General features: G+C 36.8%; 1 long non-coding RNA gene across 1 annotated transcript in view; it reads left to right on the top strand.

Annotated features, from left to right (window-relative positions):
• LOC143679441 (uncharacterized) overlaps positions 1 to 16,692 on the top strand; it is a 34,709-nt gene extending 18,017 nt beyond the window's left edge. Inside the window, exons 2-5 of the long non-coding RNA XR_013173768.1 lie at positions 4,924 to 4,991; positions 9,206 to 9,410; positions 12,153 to 12,240; positions 16,556 to 16,692. This is a non-coding gene — a long non-coding RNA (uncharacterized LOC143679441). The remainder of the gene's footprint in view (positions 1 to 4,923; positions 4,992 to 9,205; positions 9,411 to 12,152; positions 12,241 to 16,555) is intronic.
• The last annotated feature ends 1,038 nt before the right edge of the window (positions 16,693 to 17,730 follow it).

The raw sequence follows: 17,730 nt of genomic DNA on the forward strand, positions 1-17,730 counted from the left end.
CAGAAGCCAGGAAAGAAGGACAGGAGATGACACCATCTGCCTTTCCATGTGACAGAGAAATCCCAGACTCGATTGGCCTTCGTTGAGTGCAGGTATCCTCTTGTTGGTGCCTTAATTTGGGCATTTTCCTGACCTTAGAATTGTGACTTGTAAATTAATAAATCCCCTTAATAAAAGACAATACATTTCTGGTAATTTCATTCTGGCAGCTTTAGCAAACCGAAACACATGATGATAATATCTGTGGAAATTTAAGTGTGGAAATTGATCCATGAATTAATTAATCATTTAAACCAATTGTGGTGATCCCATACAACCTAAAGCCTACTAATCATTTCAATAATGATTAGTTTATAGTTGAACGCCTGGCTCATTTCTGACCAGTAGAAATAAGGGAAAACAATCTGGCATTTCAGAAAACAAATTTTTTTCCATGATTAAAACAAAACAAAACAAAACAAAAAGATCTGTGAGGTAAGGTTCATCTCTTTCTTACTGCTTTAGGATGTTTTGTGAGGTTTCTGCTGGGAATATGTGATGTTTAGAATTGCAGCAGCTATCTTGAAATCATGAAGGATGATATGGACAGAACACTGAGGGTACAAAGAAGAAAGCTGTGGAGAGCTGTGAGCCTTGCATTGTCCAGTCTGTGAACCAACCCCGCATCTGCCTGCCTCTGGACTTTTTATCATGAGAGATAATGCATATTATCATTGTACAAGTCACTGTCAGTCAGGTACTATTTTCTTGCAGCCTAATTTACTCCTTTTCCTTTCTAGCAAGATATTTTTCACTTAATTCTTGCTCAGAATTTTGATGTTACAGGGTATGGCTCATATCACTCCCATACTTCGAGTTCCTTTGGTTTTTAAGTACTGAAGCATTATCACAGTTACCTTACAGCACACTTCCCCTTAGGGTCTCAAGGCTTCCAATGGATGATTTTAGCAAGGATTATTTAAATTTTCTTCAAGAGGATGACATTTTTTTTTTAAATAAGAGTCCTGGTGTTTTCCATATGTGTTGATTAAAATGAGCAGCCGGCTAAGAGGAGGTTATTAAAAACAGCAAGAATTGTAGCATGGAAGGGAAAGGCCAACAGTAGGGAGCACCACAAAATTAAAATTACATCTTAAACAAGCTGTGCTGTCAAAATACAGTGATTTCTGTCTCTTAACTCCAGTGTGGAAAAGTGAGGAGGTCAATGTAAAAAATATTCTCTCTGGAGTCTAGGGACCAAAAGAGGCAAAGTAATTCCTGGCTGGAGGAAATGAGTTCAGTTAAGCAAGAACAGTATGCAAGCTGCTGGGGTGGCAAGTGAGGGAAAGACCAGATAGCTGATTAAGAAGATCCATCATTCCTGTACTCAACATCACTGTCTTTGGGAGGACCGAGAGTGCAGGGCTAGTAAAACTCAAGGCAGATGTACAGCCAACTCTGAGACAATACCAGCCTTGGTACAAATCTACATAAAAATCATCCCAGGGCTTCAGCTGCCTTCCAAATTAGAGGAAATTAAAAGACTAAATTGCACACTTAGGTAAGTGTGCAATAAATGTTATATATTTAAAGTAAAAAAAGCAAAATGATATGCGTATTTCTTTAGAGCTACATGTAGGAAAAGAAGATGACAATTTGGGTCTCAGAAATTATTGAATAATTAATCATTTGATTTTTGAAAGGAAAGATGAACAATTTCTGATTTGATCATACTGCTTATTTCAGTAAAGAGACAGTACCTATTGAAAAAAATAGTTATAGTAAATCTTTTATTAACCGAAACTGTTGGAGAAAATCTCATGTAATTAAAGTACAAGGAGATATAAGACTTATAGTATTTTTCTAAAACTCCAGGGCATCAAAATGTTTCTCATTTTTGTCCTAATAGTAACACATTTGACAGACACCATTCTTAAAGCAGTGATTAATTCTGTTCACCAGAGGATATTTGGTAATGTCTGGAGACATTTTCTTTTGCCACAACTGGGGGATTACCTCCGATGTGTAGTGGGTAGAGGCCAGGGTTGCAGCTAAAAATCCTTCATTGCAGAGGACAGATGTACTCTTCCCACCTCCAATCCAAGAATCATCCATTCCAAAATGTCAGTATTGCCGAGTTGAAGAAATCTTGCCCTAATGTGATCTGATTTGTTCTCACAAAGAAATATTATGCATGTTTTGTGTGTTCATGTGGACGGATAAAGGCATGTGACAAGCATAAATATTCTGTAGGAAAGCAGTGGGAAAGAAGAGAGAAAAGGAGCCGGGCTAATGATTAAGTGTGCTCTGTACTCCAAAGCCTATTATTTACATAAGAGAATTTATTTCCTAAGTAGTTAATTACATTGACTAAATCTATGAGATTTAAATGGTAGATTCAGGACTGAAATCTAGAATTTAGGACTCAAATCAATTACTATTCTCTGGAAACCTCTGTTAAATATCAATATTAGCTGATTACCTATTTTTGAGTCACTGGAGGTATGGCATAAACATGCAACTTTTAAAGGTATTGATACTGTGTTCACCATGTGCCTGTCCAGATGAGAGAGAAACTCTGTTCGCCATATGCCCTCTCACTTGAGAGAGAAATCCTGAACTTCATTGGCCTTCTTGAACCAAGGTATCTTTCCCTGGATGCCTTAAATTGGACATTTCTATAGACTTGTTTTAATTGGGACATTTTCTTGGCCTTGGAACTGTAAACTAGCAACTGATTAAATTCCCCTTTTTTAGAAGCCATTCCCTTTCTGGTATATTGCATTCCTGCAGCTAGCAAACTAGAACAGATTTTGGTACCAGAGAGTGGGGTGCTGCTGCAGTTTGCAAATACCAGATATGTTGGAACAGTTTTTTGGATGGCTAAGGGGAAGATTTTGGAGGAACCGTGAAGAGAATGATCGAGAAGTCCTGGAGTGTTTGAAGAGACTGTTGGTATAAATGGAACCACTGCCAATCTTGACATAGGAGGACACAAAAGGAAAAAAAAAAATGGATTTTGCAGAGTGAGAACCATGGAAGCTTGGGTCTGAAGCCAAGAAACCTAACCAGGAGAGTGGACCCACCCACATACATAGAGAGGGTGAGTTTACTCTGAAGGGCGAGGATGAATCTCCCATCTCATTGCAGTGTACGAGTCGTGCAGCCTCAGGCCTTGGAAAAGGTGTAGCATGCTCCTTGGGGGACTGGGGAGAGCCTGGATGCCACCACATGGAGGGGTTGAGCATATGCCCGGAGATGGCAGAGAGCCCAGGGGTGGCCCTGATGCCCGGAGACAGTGGAGCCGAGAACAAGGTGGTCTCCTAAATATTCCCCGAGGTTGATTTGGAAAGAGACAAGCCACTGCATAGGCCCTTGGAAAAGGTGAACTGCCAGTTTCTAAAGTCGAAGGATAAATGACTTTAGGACTTTGAAATCCCATGGTGCTTGCCCTGCAGGTTTTACATCTGTGTTTCTTCCAATTTCTCTCTATGGAAATGAAAACCTATATCCTGTGGCTGTCCTTCCTTTGTATATTGGCATCAGACAACTTGTTTTCGGATTCACAGGTCCACAGCCACAAGAAAATTTTTTGCGCCTTAATATTGTTTAAGGTGATGCATGCAGTTGCCAAGTTGACAAGGGGTGGACATGTGGTAGTTAGATTCAGTTGTCAACTTGGCCAGGTGAAGGTGCTTAGTTTTGTTGCTGCAGGCCTGAGCCAAGGGTACATGAACCTCATCTGTTGCTAATTACATCTGCAGTCGGCTAGGAGGTGTGCCTGCTGCAATGAGTGACGTTTGACTTAATTGGCTGGTCTTAAATGAGAGACCTCAACGTAGCACAGCCCAAGCACCTTGGCATTCCTCATCTCAGCACTTACAGCTCAGCCCAGGCTTTTGGAGATGCAGAAAGGAATCACCCCAGGGAAAGATGTCGGAACCCAGAGGCCTGGAGAGAAGGCCAGCAGAGATCACCATGTGCCTTCCCACATAAGAAAGAACCTCAGTGGAAAGTTAGCTGACTTTCCTCTGAAGAACTAACAAAATAAATCCCCTTTTATTAAAAGCCAATTTGTCTCTGGTGTGTTGCGTTCCGACAGCTAGCAAACTAGAACAGGTATCATCTGAAATGGTGGTAGTAGTACTTCTTATTTTATGTTTTAGCATATCAAAGGTATTTTTTTCTTATTTAAGTGAATTTATTTTTATAGATTTTGGGATTCCTGATGAGATGGAAATGGATCTATGAATATTCTACAATCTAGATACAGCATATAATTGGATTTATAACAATTTTTTATGATATAAGCATATCATCTTGTTAACATTTTTTATTGTGAAATGTAACATATATATAGAAAAGTAATAAATTTCAAAGTAAAAGTTTCAAAGTAGTTATAGAGCAAATTTCAAAGTATGGTATGGGTTGCAGTTCAGGCATTTCCGGTATTTCCTTCTAGCTGTTCTAATACAGTAGAGACAAACAAGTAATACCAATATAAAGATACAATAGTCATATTCATTTGTTATCTTCTCTGTTATAATTTCTCTATCTCATTTGATCCTTCACCCAATCTTCAGGAATATTTGGGCAATGATCATTCTAACTTCTTATATTGGAAAGGGGTATTGGCATTATGGGATAAGGGGATGCAACTAATTGATATTCCTGGGTTTGGGGGCTTATGGGCATAGGAGAAATCTGGAGATTTTAAGTTTCTGAAAAGTTTACTTAGTGAATGAAACTTTTATGGAGCCTCAGATAGAGCCTAGAGTGTTCTTTAAGGTTTTCAGGAAAACTGTTGGCTGGGGATTGTCATATTATGGCAATTAGCAATATTTAGCTGAATCTTGTATGGCAGTAACCTCCAGAATAACCTCTTGATTTTATTTGCAATCTGATATTTTATTTTGTTACTTTTATTTTCCCCATTTTACTCAGAAAGACATTGCTGATCCCATGATGCCTGGGCCAGGCTCATTCCTGGGAGTCATGTCCCATGTTGCAAGGTAAACTTACATCTCTGGAAGTCATGCCCCATGTAGCGGGGGAAAGTAAGGATTTTACTTGCAGAGTTGGGCTTTGTGTCAGTTTGAAAGTATTATGTACCTCAGAAAACCCAAGTTTTAATACTGAGTCAATCTTGTGGAAGCAACTGTTTCTCTTATTCCTATTTCAATACTGTAAGTTGGAAACTTTTGATTAGATTATCTCCATGGAGATGTGACATGCCCAATTGTGGGTGTGACCTTTGATTGGATGGAGAGGTGACTCCCCTAATTTCAAGTGGGTCTTAATCAGTTTACTGGAATCCTTTAAAAGAGGAAACATTTTACAGAGAGCCAGAAATAACAGAAATGACAGCCGATAGAGAGAGAGCCAACAGAAACTTCAGAGCTGACAGAGAGAGCAGAGACAGGGATGTTTGGGGATGCTTGGAGCACAGGAGATGTTGCTGTGTGCCTTCCCATGAGATATTAAGCAAGCCAAACCTGGAGAGAGACAAAGGAAGCCAAGAGATGAAAGTCAGCCCCAGAGAAGCAAAGTGAGCCTGTCTTTCCACAGGAATTGGTTTCAAGCAATAGAACCTAGGAGCAAAGTGACCAGCAGATACCAGCCACATGATTTCCCAGCTAACAGATCTATTCCAGATGCATCTGCTTTCTTGAATTAAGGTATCTTTCCCTGGATGCCTTAGTTTGGAAATTTTTATAGGCTTAGAACTGTAAACTCGTACCCTATTAAATTCCCCTTTTTGAAAGTCATTCCAGTTTTGGTATATTGCATTCTAGCTACTTGCAAACCAGAACAAGCCAGAGAGAGAGAACCCACATCTGAGCAACAAAAGAAGTTCTCAGGAAGTGATTCTTAGCCATAATTATCTGTAGGCTTATCTTCCCTGTTACATAAATAAGCCTCAAGATCAGGGACTTAGCCTATTAACTTGGGAGGCTCTCATTACAAACATATTTTAAACATAAGATATCTCTACTTTTATGTGATTTCTCCTGAGGAAACATAACAAAGGGTTGTGTTCTATCATAAACACAAACCAAAAAAGTCACATTTGACTGTGTTTGCAATTATGATCATTCTAAGAGTAGGTATTTTTTTTTCGTAAATATATAAATCCAACTCAGAGGCAAAATTAATCACTAAGAGAGATATAACCATGACCTTATTAAAACTAAACATGTGTCTGCATTTTCTAGTGCTGTTTTTTAGTTTGTAAAATGTGCTGGAAAACAATATACTAGAAACAAAATGACTTTTAAAAAGGAGAATTTTTTAAGTTGCAAATTTACATTTCTAAGTCCATGAAAATGTCCAAATTAAGACAAGGCTATAAAAATGTCCGAACTAAGGCATCAGGGAAAAGATAACTTGGCTCAAGAAGGCTGATGACATTCAGGTTTCTCTCTCAACTGGAAAGGCACATGGTGACATCTCTTAGCTTTCTCTCCTGGCTTCTCTTTCATAAGGATTCCCTGGGGACACTTTCCTTCAGCCTCTCCAAAGGTCTCTAGTGGGGGTGAGCTCTGTTGGGTTCTAAAACTTTTTCCAAAATGATTCTCTTAAAGGGCTCCAGTAAGCAACCCCACCTTGAATGGGTGGAGACACATCTCTATGGAAACCATATAATCAAAAGTCACATCTCTATGGAAATAATGAAAAAGATCTCACACAGCAATATTGAATGAGGATTAAAAAACATGGCTTTTCTGTGGTACATAACAGTTTCCAACTGACACAGGCTGCTATGAGAAAACACACTGGTTGGCTTAAACAATAGGAATTTATTATCTCACAATTTTGGAGGCTAAGAGTTCAAAATCAAAATGTTGGCAAGGCTGTGGCTTCCCAGCAATCCTCTGTCACATAATGATCTCTCTTTCTTTCTGTCTCCTCATCTGACTCTTACTTTCATGTCCAATTTCTTTTGCTTATAAGGAATTCAGCCAATTTAAAGGGCACCCTCATTCGATTTGGCACTTCTTAATTAAAAAACATCTTCAATGGTCTATTTATAAATGGATTCATACCAACAGGACTGAGAACTAGGACTTGAACATGTCTTTGTAGAAGATATGATTTAATCCGTATATTACTCAGGGTTCTTAGAGAAACAGAACTGATCATCACATAGTGAGAGATTTATTATAGGTATTGGCTCACATGACCTTGAACTCACATGAAAGTCCAAATTCTGTAGGACAGACCACAAGTTAAAAACTCAATGAAGATGGAGGTGAATTTCCCAGGAGAAATGGCATGGCTGAAATAGACATAGAAATTCTTCTAGAATCCTTAATTCTGGCTTACAGCCTCCAACTGGTTGGATGAGAGACTCCTCTCAATGCTGAAGTCAATCTATTTTGTTTATTATAGATTAAGTCATCCATAGATGTAATCAAAGGGTTATGTCTGCAAATCCACTGATGTATTATCCTCATAGGTACAATCAGGCTAGTGCTTGCTTACCTAAATAACTGCAGTCCATAAGATAGCCAATTTGATGCATGTGATTGACCATCACAATAACTAACAGTATGCATTTTTTATTTTTCATTGATATGTATTATATGTTCACATACCATGTAATCATCCAAAGTATGCAATCAAGGGTTCACAATATCATCATATAGCTATGCATTTATCATCATAATCAAATTTTTTGTGAAAAAGAACTGCAAATAAAGAAGCAATAAATTTCAAAGCACATCACCACAATTAGTTGTAGAACAGATTTCAGAGTTTGGCAACTTTAAAATATGTTGTTTCAAACTATACAGAAGGGTAAGAGATCCTACTCCCCATAGTGAGATGCATTCTGAGTAATTCAAGCCTCTTGAACTTCAGTGAAAGAATGCCACTCCCTGAACTCTTTCTGATTTCTCCTTTTGAACCACAGTAAAGAATTGCAAGACTAGAGCTGGTGATGCCGTAACCTCTTGGTGAGCACATGTTTCTCATTGGCTCCCAGGGGTTATAATCTACTGAGAGTATGGGGAATTGGAAACAATCATTCAGTATGGGTCTTCCTTTCCCTCTCTGGCAACCAAGGTTGCAAAACCAGGCGAAGCCACAGAAACAAATTTATGTGGATATTCTTGAATGCCCACAGATTTGGCTACCCACTAAACTCCCATGTAGTGAGTTCCCCATAACTGGCTAGTCAACACAGAATAATATGGATATTTTAGAAGATAATCAGGCATTGTATTAATGTAAGGCAGAGAAGTCCTCTTGGATTTCTCCCATGCTGGCATTTTTAATCAATGCCTTATGCTGCATATTTTTCATATTGTATAAGGGGAAAGAAATGTCACTAGCAAAAATGCATAGGAATTACAAAACAATGTCCCATACCCTGTTCTTATATAAAATCTGTGGTTAATGTGAATTTTCCAGATGTTTTAATTGTATAATTGAAAGTGCAATTGAGAATACATTGTAAGTTTTTCCTGATTTCTCTTAAAGTATTAATAAAGGAAATTGTTCCTGTCTTGCCAAAATTATAAATATATATAAATCCATTCTTTATATTATTTCCCCATTACTGTTTTAAAGTTTGGTATTTCTGATAGGGAGAATAATGGCCCACAAAAGGTGTCCATATCTTAGTAGCTGGTACGTATAAATATTTTACATTAAATGGCAAATGAAAATTCAAGTTGCTGATGCAATTAAGGTTGCTCATCAACTGACCTTAAGATTGGGAAATTAGCCTGAATTATCCAGGAGGTCTCAATGTAATCACAAGGATCTTGAAATGTTGAAATGGTTGCAGAAGAGACAGAGTGGGAGGTGGGGACAGAAGAAGTCAGAGTACGGCAGAGTAAGGAAAACACAACCAACCATTGCTGGCCTTAAAGATGGAACAGGGCCACAGACAACAGAATGCAAGCAGTCTGTAGGAGCTGTAAGGGGCAAGAAAATGCCTGTCCCCTAGAACATCCAGAAAAGAGTGTCAACTTGCCAATACCTTGATTTTAGCCCAATGAGACAAATTTCATAATTCTGACCCCTAGAATTATAAGATAGCACATTTTTGTTGTTTTAATCCATTACATTTGTGGTAATGTTTTATAGCAGCAATAGGAAACCAACACAACGCTAAAAGAAACCTCGGTTCTGTTGTATTACTCCAATATTTTTGGTGCAAGTAAAATGCAACTTAAGATAACTTAGGTAGTCCCTCATAAAGGGCAATGTATTTCAGCCACAGGACTGAATGGAATCACTGATCCAAACAACACCACAGTGTTTTTATCTCCACCGCAAGTCTCTGCTTCTCTCTGTTGTCTTCATTAATCTCAAATGGCCTCTTCTCTACACCTGGAGACATTATCACAGGCAGAGGGTAGATCCCAGATACAAAGCATCTCCAAATATAATTTCCAACTGAAAAAAAGAAAACACCTCAGGTAAGTGCCCAGTGGGTTTATTAAGGTCCCTTGTGCCAATAGCGTGAGCATCACGTTTGTAGGCTTCTATAAAAGAGAGGTGGAGTGAGAGGCAGAGGGGATCATTCCCTAAAAGAACATGTTTATCAAACCATAACATGAGGGAAAGGGTGCTGGCAAATAGAAGTAGAATCTATAACACGGGCTTTCATGAATTTTCATACACAGAATAAAAAACAGATAATACTGCCATTCCAAATTATAGCAGACAGCAAGAATTCAAGTGATTATATAAACTGCTAGAAATAAGAAAAGAAATATATGTCAGTTCCAGACACTCAAATTGTCTTGAAAAATTGATTTAAGTGTTGAAGGAAGTGAAAGTAATTAGAAAGTCAAGGTTTCACACTTTGAGCTCTAGGCTATTATGAGTATTGTGTTTTGAGGCACTTCATGTAATGAGTAACTAGTGTTTGGAAACATTAGGTTACAAGGATTTAGTGTCATCTGGTATACGAATGACTGTAATGAAACAAATGTAATTTAGATAGTCTAATGTTCCCCATTCCATTTCTTTACCTGAATGAATTTCATTAAATCTATGTTTGGTTACCTTCAGAGTTATCTCTATTTTTTATTGTGTGAGTTGTTCCTATGATTAGGGTCTTCTAAAAAGAATAGTGTGGTACATTTAAAACTTTTGTTTTTCAAGACCTTATTTTGAGGACTTTTTTTCTTGACAGCTGTTCTACATATCTGCCAAGCAGCCCCCGTGGTGTTGTGCCTTTTTAGTGTTTGAAGATTTATCTCAAAGATGGGTGAAGAAAAACAGTCTTTCTTAATAGATTTCAAGGTTGCTTTAAGGCTCTTTGGCAATCTACTCTTAACTTATTCAACTCTGAACCACAAAGAGAATTCTAAAAGTCCCATTTACGGCATTGAGTATTTCCACAAACCTCTCTGTAGAATAATCATTTGGTTAAGAACTTCATAAAAATATGATAAACTGCATTCTTTCTTCAAACTTCTGAAAATGCTCCATACTCTAGATATAAAATAATTCTCTTTAGAAATTTCAAATGCTTTATACGTAATTATTGTTGAGAAACAAATTTGTCCCATGTCTTCAACATAAATCAGTTTTTATGACTAAGAAGTATTTATTTAGCTTGCTCATTTTCAAAAAGAAATTTATCACTTTATTATTTACAATAATATATTTCATTTTTAAGGTTTGATTATAATTTTATATTAACCATCCTAAATCTATGAAATATTATAGTCTTTACCAGAATTCTAGACTTTATGTTGGAAAATTAATAATGAAATTCAGAATTTAAAAAAGTGATGTTAAAACAAGATCTGCTTGGAAAACAGCACATATTCTAGTAATCAATGCAAATGTAATATAATCACACTATGATGAGTCTAGATATTTTTTGAAATTTTTTTAAAAGAAAAAAATATTTGCTTTAAAGTCAGTGTGCTTCTAAATTTAAATCCTAGAGCTTTTCAGGGAATTTTATTTTAAGTGTATATATTTCACATGCTAGCTTGATACTTCCGTAGTAAGAACAAATGAAGGAAAGCATGAACTCTCTCTTTGTTTCACCAATATTGCAAAGAAGAACACATTAGATGTAAGTCAGGATATTTGCTATAGAAGTATATTATTTTATTTTGGGTCATTCCATGGATACATAGGAATAATTCACTCAGGATTACTGAATCAATAGGGCTTGTATTAATTTGGCGAATAATCGACCAAGTGGTAAGCAGTATCTCTATAGCAATTAGGGATGAGGCTAATTGAACTCTGGGTCACCAGGAATGAAATAGATGTAAAGCATACTCAAGTATTACTTTATCTATATAACAAGAAACTCTAAAGTCCTGTCAAATCTAAAACAAAATTTAATTTTTCTCTCTTTAAAAGTTCAATTTGAAAGACCAGAGCTGTCTTCCAGTTCCCACATTTAAGGGAATTCATAGACTGGTTGATTAAAGGCAAATTTTATTTTCTTAAGCAATGCCTCTCAAAGTGTGGTCCTTTGTCCAGCAATGCCGGCATCACCCAAGAACTTGCTAGAGATGCGAGTTCTTGGGCTATTTCATAGAGCTGCTACATCAGAAGCTCAGGGGATTAGGCCTAGAAATCTGTCTTAAAAGCTCCCCATGTGACTCTGATGGATGCTGCAGTTTCAGAGCTAATACGCTTCGAGAAGAACCTTCCAACTCTACCCACCATAATTTACATATTATGGATTTTTTGTTCAAGCCTGCCCCAAAGAAAACGGTGCCCGTTTATCAGGGTGACTGTATACTAGAAAATGAATAGCCCCCATTTTTTTTCTTTTGAGGTTATTAAATATCAGTTCTAAAAGGTCTTGAATTCTTAGGTAACCATAATATCGCCAATTGCCAGGATGGGAGCTTATGGAGGTTATATAAGAAATGTTTTTGTCCCAAGATTATCTCACATAAGGCCCCATGAGTCCACTTCTTGAGAAAATTTGAAGAAAAGTTTAGATGTACTTCTCAAGTGAAATAATCTACACTTTGGTTTCTGGACCAATGAAGTAAGGGGTAGTATTGCTGAAAGAGCCAAATGGAAACCCCTGGGATGGTTCATTCATACCAAAAAAAATAAGTCAAAGCAATACCACATTTTTGGAATAAATGTTGTAGAGATTTGTGATATCTTTGAAGATTTGAAAGATGCAGAAATGATGCTTTTATCACATACCCTTTTGCATTTTATAGTGCTATTGTAGGTGGTAACTGCAGTTGCAGCTGAGACCAGAGAACTGAGGCCTTTGCTAAAGTAAATCAACACAGTCCCTGACACCTGGTATGTATTTGGATTTAGCACATTCATTTTCTCAATCCCAAGCAAAAAAGGATGTAACAAGCAGTGGCAAGGATAGAGAGCTATAACTGGCAGGGATAGAAATCCAACTTCCAACTTCACTGTCTTTCCCCAGGGCTAATTAAATTCTCCTCTTCTCTGTCATTATATATTCTTCTGGGATCTTTAATATGTAGACATCTCATAATCCATCACACGGGCCTCATATATTAATGACATCATACTATCGGATCAATGAGCAAGAAGGAGCAGGTACCCTAGACATCCAAGTAAATGCACGTGCTAGAGCTAAAGTGTTGAAGATAAGCCATGAGAAATATTCAGGGACCTATCACTCCTGTATGAATTTTCTGGGGTTTTAATGATGAAAATTGTTGAATATTCTTTTTGAATAGAAGACATGATGCCTTGTTGCTAAAAAAGGGACCCAGTACTTGCTGGACCTTTGTGGATTTTGGAGGCAAAATGTACTACAATTAGGCACCCATTTACTATCCAGTATCAACCGGATCCTCATAGCTAACACCAGTAAGATACTAGAAGTCAAATTATCTTTCCCTTTCCTTTCCTATATCTGGTAACTTCTCTAGCAGCAGTTGTTTTTCCTTTATGGCTTCTATTCCCACCAGTCAAGGTTGCCAGAATTCTTTTTCCTTTCAGGTGACCCAGACTGCTGGTATACAGAAGCACCAGTACCTCAGTTTGCCTTTCAATATAGTGGCCCCTTGCTGCTGTTTAGTTCTAGATTGTCTTACAAACCACTGGAGCTCTCAGCTTCTCCATAAACTATTTAATGCAATAATTCCCTTGATTATAAATTTTTAAATGGTTTCCCTTTTTCTAGTTAGACCACAACAGATACAGATCTTGAGGAGAATTAGCATTTCCTTTTAAAGTAAGTCATTATGGATTTTCAGACACAGAGAGCCTAACCTAAAAATAGAAACAGAAACAATAAAGATTGCAGGGCATTTAATGCTCATGGAGTAAGCTTCTTTGAGCTACTGCCTATGACTGCTGCTTTCATTATGGTCACAGTTGTTTAAGAGTTCATATATTCATTTTGGCTTGGGCAGAAATTAATATATAGTGCTTTGCATTCAAAATTGATTTTTTAAAAACAAAAACAGACTGTCTGAAGAATATATATGTGCATATTGGCATATAAATTTATAGTAACAGAAATTATATGTGCTTTAGTTCATTTACCTTGCCTGTACAGGAAATATTTTCAATGTTTAGTAGGAACCAGTTCATTTAGAATAGAAATACAGCCTACTCCTACTACAATTGGCACAAATACTTACTCTGATTTTTTTTTTTCTGATATAATGGAGACAGCAATTGTTCCTTAAAATCATATTTCCTACCATAGCAGAGAATAATCCAGGGACTATTTTATCTACCCCCCCCATCCCTTGCCTTTATGTGTGGCCTTATAAGTAGTTCTTGTCAAAGGAATGTTAACAGAAGTGTAGGTGTTATTCCTGCCCGACATTTATAAGTAGTGTTTCATACTTTCTCTGTTCTTTTTTCTCCATCCTTCTACCTGGAATGTTTGAGTGAAGAGGGGATTTGGAGTGACAAGAAAGAAAGAGATTCTGTATTTTATTCACTGTGGGGAGACAAATAAGTCCATAACCAGGAACACTGGCACCTGAATTTGCAACAGAAGGATGTTTCCAGCTCCCATAGAGTTGGTCACTTCATATGTTACCATGAAGGCTATTGTAACAGGAGGAAACTCCAAAGGCTGGAATCCAGCATTCTCTAAGCATAGAGAATGATGGAGATCCTAAGCTTAGTTAAGGAAATTCCTAATTCTGCAAGACAGAAGTTCTTCAGAACGCCTGGCCAGCAAGAGTTCATCATTGTCAGGGAGAAGTGCCTGCTGTGTGTCTTTTGTTTTCTGTGTTTATAGAGGATATTTTACTGACGTTATCCTGTTCCTGGTTCCCCACTGCACATCATTGGAGTTGGGTGAGGGTCAGGTCATTTGTTATATATTGAATAAGTTTCCACATCATGATGTACTACATGTGAACATGAATAATGTGCTCCAATTGAGTTACTGAACTTGAGATACAAGTGGTAACTTGTGCAGGACTTTAGCTTCTTTCCTTTGGGTAAGGGGGAGAATATAGGGAGGTCACATTAGAGAGTTTCAGTCAATAAGAGTTTGGTGGAAATTTTAGATTTGCCTGAAAGCATTCCCACACAAGATCATCCAAATTCCCTTTCCTTCCTCTAGTTGTTGAATATTGACTTCCAGTGCTTTTGGTAGCTGGGTCCCTGAATTTTTGGAGCAGTCACCCTCCCTTCCCCTTAATGACAAGAAATAGCCGCAAGGGACTTCTGTATGAGAATAACTTCATTTTTGTTAATCCCCTGGAATGTAGAGACTCCTTAGATAACTAGTATATCTTCATTATAATGTGTTATAATGCTATTTATTTCTGCCCATTGCCCTCTATTACCAGTAAACAAGTAGTGTTCTGGGACCAATTTTAATGATTTAATGATATTGTCTATTTTTAGAATTTTCATTAAAGAGTAACTGATTAAATATACAGTCTTCAATGAGGTCTTCGAAACTAATGATGATTTTATGTGATGAAAAATATAAAGGGAGTAGAAAACTTAGAATAGATATATAGGCAAAGAAGCAGATAAGAAATCCTGTCAAAGAATTGTTTTCCTTTAGGGTCTATGTGCCCACTGGTTACCTACTATTTCAGTAACAGAGACAATATACTTTTGTCACTTCATTACAGACATTTTCCTTCTACTACAGTGTATCTGGAAAGGAATGACTAGATCTAACATAGCAGCTGTCTGCATTATGTCTGCTTAGCCATCGGAAAGGCAAAATAGTACATGCATGGATCCCTGTGTAAATAGATGAACAAATTAGGTTTGGGATTAGGATTGGTATTTCTTTCCTGGTGTCTCTCAACCTCCAAAGTCTGGCATTTGGGTCATCATAGCAGTAATATAAGAAAATAATTCATTGGTGACCATGCTTTAGAAAAATCTTCTGCCTCTTTTTGTTAGAGTTAATTTTACCCTTCAGTTAAACATTTGTTAGATTATCCTCATTACTCCCTCCATCAATATTTCTGACCCGCTAGAAGTTGCACCTGAAGTTCCCACTGTTAGAGAGCCATTTAAGGCATGGAGCCTCTGGCAAAAAAATGAATAAATAAAAATGAGTCTCTTGGTAAATTAAATCGTGTTCTATACAAAGACGTATTAAAGTGCTAATCCCCAGTCCTGTGTATATAAACCCATCATCTGTAAATAGGACCTCCAAAGATCTTCAGAGGTCCTATTTGGATCAGGTCAAATTGAATTAGGGTGGATCTTAATCCATGGTTAATGTCCTTATAACCAAGAAGAAATTTAGATGTAGATAGTCAGTAGAGTCCAGAGAAGGAGAAAGAGAGCATACCACATGGTGAATTGCAAAGAATGAGCCACCACCAGAAAGCTACAGACTTCAGAGAATCATAGCGTACTGATCCCTTGATGTTGGACTTCTGTGCTCCAAAATCGAGACAATAAATTCCTGTTTTTTAAGCCAGGCAGTTGGTGGTATTTGTCATAATGTCCATGGGAAACTAAGACAAGTCTGATATTTTTGCTTCTACCTGTAAGGCAAGAATCCAGCATTATTTGATTTTCTTTAATTATGTCTGGCAGGCTTCATGATGTGTCTGACCTGTGATCAAAAAAAATGCCAAGTCTTCTTACATTTGAAGACCTGACTTTCTTTTTCTCTTCTCTCTCCTATTTCTTTCATTACCTGAGCAACATGCAAGTTTTGCTGGGTGTCATCAACCCATCATGGGCTTTCCCTCTGTGGGGTACCACTAATGATGCTGCAACTGCTGGGCTATAATCATTGCAGCAACACAACTGTGCTGTGTGGTCTGGAGAGACTCAGTGTGCAGAAACACAGGGGATCCATGCAGAAGTAAGGAGAGTGTCACATTAATCAATGTGCATGACAAGCTTTCCAAAGAAAAGCCCAATGTATTGGCATGTGTTCCCAAACACTTACTGTGACTTTAGAAAAACATTTCTTCAAATATTTATTAATATCCACCTTTTCCTGAATCAGCTGACCAATGTTTAAAGAAAAAAAGAATACCTTTATTTTCTTTACATTAGTATTATACCAAAATATTGTTTAGCTCATAGGTTTTTAGTTAAATAAAATGCACCACGCTTGTGAAATCATCACTCTTCTGTCATAGCACCATGTATAGTAGATTATATATTTTTTATTTTTCAGATCAATAATTCCAGGGTAGAGAAGTGATCTGATTTGCCTAGATCAGAATCTATCCAACTTGCAAGATAATGTTATAACATATTGTCAGAAAAAAATGAGAACGGAAGGCTTCTGCATCCATGTTTACTAGTCTGTACATCCAGAAAGCTTACAAAAAAAAAAAGCTATTTAGGCAGTGGTTGTAAAAAAAAATTATATTTCAAATGTTGCATTTTTCAGTAATTCTTTCTTCATCTCGTAATTAATGCAAATAAATGTAGTACAACAATATCTGTCTTTTCTCTGCAAGTAACAGGAAGTTGTTAAAATAATTATAGCATCAATTTTTATTAAGAGAGTATATGCCAATGGAAAGACATTCATACATGGGAGAAATTCTCTGGAGGTGAGGTTGACACATCAAAGAATGGATTGAAGTAGAAATTGCCTAAATCAAAATGTTTTATGTTTTCACAGGATGAAATAGTTCTGACTCTCTTTGTTTAGACATAAATGTTTTTTATAAGTATAATATACCAAATATTTCTATTCAATACTAGTAACTGTGATTGAATGATAAAGATTTTTATATTTATTATGTATCTACAATTTGTTTGAAGATTTATGCTAAAGAAATTCTCTGTCATTGTTTTACTCTGAACAAACTAAATTTAGGTGATGCAGTTCTAAATAGAAAGAGCTAATAGCTAATGTTAGACACTGCTAAAATTCTGCCTTCCCACATATAAGCTCATCATCAATGATGAAACCCATTTAAATTTAGAAAATCTTATAATAACACCAATAAATTCTTAGCTTCTCAGAGGCACAGTCAATTCACCTTGTTAACTTTTCCTAACACCAGCAGTAAAATCCAATAAAGTTCTATTTTCTTTCCAGTCAACTAAAGGTAAGTAGTTCTTCCAGTTTTAGTCATAGATGTTGGGCAACGACAAAATAATGGACTTCTAGAAGTTACCAATTATAAGTACAATACACAAAACAGCTAAAAAACAAAACTAAATTAAAAAGTGAATAAGACTAAGCCACAGCTCTTCAGATTTCATATTTGCATTGTTTCAATGGAAAGAATTGTGAAAAACAGACAAGTTGCTATAGAGAAGACAATATTTGTGGGATGTATGTACGGTCAGTAGAATTGCAATCTTCTTAAACATTCTGCTCAGAATTAGGAG

The sequence above is a fragment of the Tamandua tetradactyla genome, chromosome 4, assembly GCF_023851605.1.
Source record: "Tamandua tetradactyla isolate mTamTet1 chromosome 4, mTamTet1.pri, whole genome shotgun sequence".
Taxonomy (NCBI): Eukaryota; Metazoa; Chordata; class Mammalia; order Pilosa; family Myrmecophagidae; genus Tamandua; species Tamandua tetradactyla.